This window comes from Charadrius vociferus, unplaced genomic scaffold (assembly GCF_000708025.1).
Source record: "Charadrius vociferus isolate BGI_N301 unplaced genomic scaffold, ASM70802v2 scaffold1, whole genome shotgun sequence".
NCBI classification, from domain to species: Eukaryota; Metazoa; Chordata; class Aves; order Charadriiformes; family Charadriidae; genus Charadrius; species Charadrius vociferus.
The window spans coordinates 3,480,158-3,487,007 of NW_009647680.1; positions in this window are offsets into that span (position 1 = coordinate 3,480,158).

The following is a 6,850-nucleotide window of genomic DNA, read 5'->3' on the forward strand; positions in this document are numbered from 1 at the left end:
TTCTTTTGATGTTGTATGCTTTCATGGTACCTGGTTTTTAAAAAAATCTATAAAGAATATATTTACAAATGCCTGCTTATCTGTGGTTTCATGCCATAACTGTCATCTCACATGAGGTGAGATGACTTTCGGTTGCCATGCCAAGCCATCCTAGCTTAACTTGTATCACAGCTCCAGTTTCTGCTGTTGGCATCAGCTCATAATAGAGTTACAGAATTAAAAACTTGTCATTCCTGAAAGCCTTCTTGGTAATGAGCAGAGTTAGAGATATGTATTTGAGTCCTACCTGATTGCATTGTTATTCTCCCTCTTTTGGTGGCCACTTTAAAGACAGGTTGGCAGGTGCAATTCGTACTGCCAGTGTTGGATTTGCATGCTGCCCTCTGCCCTCTGCTCCCAGCTGAATCATTCCCTAACCACAATCCCGGGTGCTAACAAATAGGAACAGTGGAAAGCAAAGATAAAAGAGCAGATAAAAGAGAGAGGAAAAAGGAAAAAAAAAAAAAAAAAAGCTATCCACTGGTCAGATAAGAATATCTAATATGCCAGTGGTGGATGACTTCAGTAAAGACAGGTAAGAATAGTCAACTCTCTAAAAGGACATAAAGAGGAAACCTGAGACCATAAAGGATGAAAGAACAGCTCAAATGAAAGGATAAAAAGTGATAAAAGTCAATCAAGACAAGTATAGCATTGTCAGCTTGGAGCGTCTTTGTGTTTTGAGTGCTGGTACCTGCTGAGTGCTTGCTGTCTCCCAGCTCCTCAAAGTGCCAACTGGACCTGAGAAATCAGAAGGTCCAGCTTCGGAAGGCCTCTAATTCTTTAGTGATACCCTTTTCCAGTTTCCTGGAGATAACTGCAAAGGTTACTGTGGTCTACCAATTACCTACCCAGAAGGTTAGTCTCTGTCTGGAGGCTAAAGGAAATTCCAAAGGCAGAACAAGGACTGAAGATGTTACAGATGCCTAATTACAGGTGCTGCGAGTTTTGGAGGGCAATTTGCAACAACTAGAACAGGACCTCATTAATTGTTGGCTGCTCAATACCCACTAAAAATCAGGAAGCTCTATCATTTCCTTCCATCTGGGAAACTGAATCATAGTTACAACTCTTATCCTGGGGCCACAAGGGCAGAAATGGATTCTCTGGTTTCTATTAAGATGCAAATTGAGATCTTTTCCACTTTAGAGAAGTGATGGTATCTCTTTGTAGAGTGAATTCATTGGTATCTGGTAAGTCTGTTTCAATCTTTTTCTTCTTTCTTGCAACATATTTTTATAAGTCTTACAGGAATTTAATATCTTTGAGATTCCTACTCTTCAAAACAGAGATTCAAAAGTTTTGGGAGCAGAGTGACTGACAGAGGCAGTCATACGCAGTGTGACTGAACAAGACGTTTCCTCAGCAAACCAAACTGCAAACACAGCTCGGAAGGAGCACTGCATTGAGATCTGAACTGGGGAGACCCTCGGTGGGTTTGACATTTGTGATTTAAACCTTATAAAAATTGTACCTGTTGTAGGTGACCCTGCTCTGGCAGGGGGGTTGGACTAGATGATCTCCAGAGGTCCCTTCCAATCCTGACCATTCTGTGATTCTGTGATTCTGTGGGCCCCTTGACTGAAGTCATTTTGCTTTCAGTCCTAAGTCAGTGGTGAAACTGCCATGATCTTCAGTGAGATTAAGTTTTTGTGTCTTAATTCCCATAAAGAAGAACTTCTTATCTGTCATGGTTTTATCTGGGGTGGAATTGACTTTCTTGCTAGCAGCTGGTGTAGTGTTATGTTTTAGATTTGAGATGAGAATACTGCTGGTAGTACACCGCTAGTTTTGGTTGTTCCTAAGCACTCAAGGCCTTTTCTGCTCCTCACACCACCCCACCAGCGAGTAGGCTGGGGGTGCACAAGAAGCTGGAAGGGAACACAGCTGGGACAGCTGACCCCGACTGACTGAAGGGATATTCCATACCATATGACGTGATGCTCAGTATATAAAGCTAGGGAAAAAGAAGAAGGAAGGAGGGGACATTCTGAGTGATGGGTTTTGTCTTCTCAAGTAACCATTACATGTGATGGAGCCCTGCTTTCCTGGAGGTGGCTGAACATCTGCCTGCCCACGGGAAGCAGGGAATTCCTTGTTCTGCTTTGCTTGCATGTATGGCTTTTGGTCTGCCTATTAAACTGCCTATCTCAACCCATGAGTTTTTTCTCACTTTTACTCTTTCAATTCTCTCCGCCAAGCATTACTGGGGGGAGTGAGCAAGCAGCTGTGTGGTCCTAGTTGCTGGCTGGGGTTAAACCACGGCACTATCACAGAGCATCTGGCCAAACCTATATTAAAGACAATGTTACAGAGGTCCTTTTTCCTTCACCCAAATATGCCTTACCCAGTTAGCCCCTCTAGAGACAATACAAACCAAGGCTTTGTCATCCTACCCGGCAGAGATCCCATCCTCTTTCCTCACCAGCACCTTTTCAGATAGAAAGGTGTTTTAATCTGAGCAGGTTGTGTGAGGAGATTATGGCTATCTGTCTCTGATGGAATAGGTAGCAATCCATGGGAAAGGCACCCGCTGAAAGTATCACCATCTTCTGTGTTATATTTAGGAGACCACCACACAAAATAACCCAGTAATCTCAGTTAAAGAGTGTGTGTTAATGCAAAAGCAATCCTATTCCTAGTAGCAACATTTCAAGCCTTTTCAATGTCTTTGTTACACTCTGCTGTTGCTCCATATATTCCACAGGGCTTCTGGAGCCATTAGGGTGTGTGACATGCATACAATAAGGTTGTCAAACTACTCTTATTTCATGCATGTGAATTAACTGCTGGGATTAACTACACGAGAGAGAAGTGGCAAGGACAGACTGAGAGAACCAGCTACAGGCAAGTTTAGGACAACAGGAGAGGAGAGAGAATAGCAGAGATTTAAGAGGCATACTTAGGAGATAGCTGGAAGAAATGAGAACGGAAAGAGCTTGAGGATTGCAGGCTGCGGCTGCCTGGGGAAGGATGCTCCTGTGAGACACATGTTAAAAGGCTAAAACGAAGTAAAACCTGAGAGGAGTAGTTGAGGCACTTGAGGCATGGTCTGGAAGAGGAAAGCCCAGCAGGTGATTGGGAAAGCTGGAGGCCATTTGCGGGTATGTATGTGTCCCAAAGATTGGTAATGCAATGTTGTGAGACAGAGAAGGCCCAACAGATTTTACCAGAGTCCCAAGGCAAAAGCCGAGACCGTGACCCTCTGGATTGCAGGATTCATCATACTGTTAGAGTCCTCTTCACCATCTGAAAAACAGTAGCTCCTTGGCATTTCATCTCATATCTGAAGGGCTTGAACATAGCAATGAAATCTCCTGAACTAAACTAACACAAAATTTAAAACGGGATCTATATATTTGTTTTAGCAAGCACAAATCTAATGGGAGAATCCCTCAATTTGTCTTCATTGGAGATCAATCACTTGATCAAGTGAAGTGCCACACTTCATTTATGCGTTGAGACAAGAACTGGGGAGTTGCCAGACTGGACCCAAGCAGACACCGGTGGGATTCAGCGGCCTGGCTCTGAGTGCATCTGCCTCCTGATGTTTTTCAGCGAGAGGCAAGAAACGCCCTAACAGATGATGGGGGAATAACTTGCAGACAGAAAGTTTCTTCTGGATAACTCCAGACAGTCATTGATTGGCTTCTGCCCTGAGGCATTACAGTTTATATCCCTAATATCTTTTTATATTGCCTAATAAAACTGTTGGCTGTTGCCATTACATGGGTAATGGACATTTATATAAAACTCTTTATGAGCTGTAGATGGAGATCATCCTCTTCACCACACACATGGAGCCACCTCTGGAGTAAAATGCAGTAGCTGTTTAATAGCCTGGCACTATTAATAAAACCCAGTTACACTGAAGAGGAAGAATGACTCCTCATCAAGTCGGGACTGAACAAGAAATTTAGAAAACCAGATCTCCCTTCTCCCAGAAGAGGTTAGACCAACACAGTGCCTTTCTATAGTTCCTGGAAGTCATTAACTCCAGGCAGTTTGGGTTTCTGTTGTATATTGCCTTTGGAAAGAGAGAAAACCATGGTATTTCAAGGGTACCAGGGAGGAGTTCCTCTCTAAGGGTCATCTGCTGCAGTTTGAGAAGGACAGCAAATTCCAGCATCCGCTGAATTAATCCAAGCATGTTTCTTCAGAGAGATCTGATGTAGAAAAAAAATACATGCTTGAGCATATTTGCCTTTAGTCCTTTATTATTTTGCACTCTTCGTCACTCAAAATCATTTTCTGAGTTTTTCTTTTAATTCTACATTTGCAGATGACAAGAAATTATTCCTCTAGGAATGAAGAAAAGCCATCGTTGAAACTAAAAGTGATAACTGACTGCCATTTCCCTTCTCAGAATCATTGTTCAAAAGTCAGAGTGAAATATAACTACAGAAACTATGAAGTCCTTGGTCTTGTCAAGAGAAAGGACTGCCTGAAAGAGATGTAAATAGCTAAAAATGTAAAAAGAAAAGCAATTCAGGCAATATTTGCAGAGAGTTTACATAACATTTCAAGACTATGAGAAGAGAACAATTTCTATTTTGATTGGTTTACACAGTATATAACATTTGATGCAAAAATCTATTTCAAAAAGAAATTGATTTTTTTTCCCCTCTCACTGCTTTTGTATACTTAACAGTATCCGGCACTCACATAAAGATTTCTGTCTTCAAAAGATGAGAATTAGTTAAAAGTAAATAAAAAAATAATTTCCATAACCTCCCAAGGAAACTGAGAACAAGCTTAAGTGGATTGATGAGGGTTTCCCATACCTGAGCCTGCATTAGAACAGCGGAGTCCTTGTCTCACGGGTTTTCCTCCTAAAAAGGTGGAGGGGGGTTGTACCCATACCATTAAGTTCCCTGTCTGTCTTAACTACCTGCCATCATTATAACATATCTTACCCATTTGAGTTAATCGGATATAAAACATTAACTTTTGCAGAGGTATTAGAGCTTCACCAAAGAGCACTCACAGATATTACAGAGTAACATCAAAATTAACATGGAAGCAATTTAGTCCTTCAGTTTAAATGCCTTCAGCAAAGGATTAAGATTTTCCCATCACCACTCAAGCACTTCCTTACATACTCCCTGCTTATCATGCTGCCCTTACTTATTGTGTTTGTTACCTTTTTAACATAAGAGCGATGCTGGGAATCCTTCCTTTGGTTCCTGATAGTTTGTTTCATCATTCAATTAAAAAAACAAAGTGCCAGAATTTTTACCAATGCATTGCTTTTACTTTTCACTAGATATTACCTATAATATCCAGATGACTTAATGTTTGCGAAGCTTTCTCCTCTCCAGGGCAAAGACTGAAAATAAATGCCGATATGAGAAGGATTACGGGATGGGGAAAGCAGCATTCATTAATACATCCCAATCAAGCCTGATGAGAAAGCCTTGCATATCGATGCTGTGGATTAGCAATGAAACAGGATAAACCAAACATTTTTCCTGCTGGTAGAGAGATAGTGCTGAAAAGGCTGAGGGCGTTTTGGCTTGCAGTAAATAAGCTGCACTCCTCTTGCAATGCACCTGTTGAAAGTAAGTTTTCTACTGTCAGATTACAAGAGACGCTGTAGGTGGAGGTGAACAGCAAATGTAGCCATCAACACATTTCAGCCAGAGAGGCCATCAGCACGAGCTTGCTGTGTGCACCCATGGACCTTTAGATAACAGAATATGTATTTTTATTAATTTTTGCAGATGACAATTCATAGAATCACAGAATGGTTTAGGTTGGAAGGGACCTTGAAGATCATCTGGTCCCACCCCCCCTGCCATGGGCAGGGACACCTCCCACCGGCCCAGGTTGCTCAATGCCCCATCCAGCCTGGCCTTGACCACCTCCAGGGATGGGGCAGCCACAACTTCTCTGAACAATTTATTCCAGTGTCTCACCCCCCTCAGAGTAAAAAAAATTCTTCCTAATATCTAATCTAAATCTCCCCTTTCCCAGTTTGAAGCCATTACCCCTCAGCCTATCTCTACATGCCCTTGTAGAAAGTCCTTCTCCAGCTTTCCTGTAGGCCCCCTTCAGATACAGGAAGGCTGCTATAAGGTCTCCCCAGAGCCTTCTCTTCTCCAGGCTGAACAGCCCCAACTCTCTCTGCCTGTCTTCATAGCAGAGGTGCTCCAGCCCTCGGATCATCTTTGTGGTCCTCCTCTGGACACGCTCCAGCAGGTCTACGTCCTTCTTATGCTGAGTGCTCCAGAGCTGGACACTGTACTTCAGGTGAGGTCTCACGAGAGTGGAGTAGAGGGGCAGAATCACCTCCGTCAACCTGCTGGCCACACTTCTTTTGATGCAGCACAGGATACGGTTCATGTGACGCACTGATCCAACTTTCCTGGACCCCTTTTATTAACCTACTGCCAGGTTTCTTTATTTTAAGCAATACCACGTGTGGTGAATATACAGTGTGGGAGAAGGTTACATCTGCTTGGAGTCTCTTTGTGGTGGAAGAAGGGAAAATGAACCAGCTGAAGTGAGCATTAGATGCTGGAGTGCCCTGAGCTGGAAGACACGAGCAGTCTGCATTCAGAGGGATTCAGACTACATACTAAAGTCTGATCTTGGAGAAGCAACAGGAACCTTTTGCTGTTTCTTTTTCCTGGGAGCCTTTTAGGTTAAATTAGCATAGATGGTGGGAGAGTGTAGACTGGGAGCACTGGGATTGCAAGTGTATTGGGGGGAGAGCTAGAGACTGGATTGGGAAAAATAATGGCGATGGTGCAGTCAGGAGTATAGTCCTGCATGACATAAGAGGAGGGATGTCATGTCAGGAAGAGCG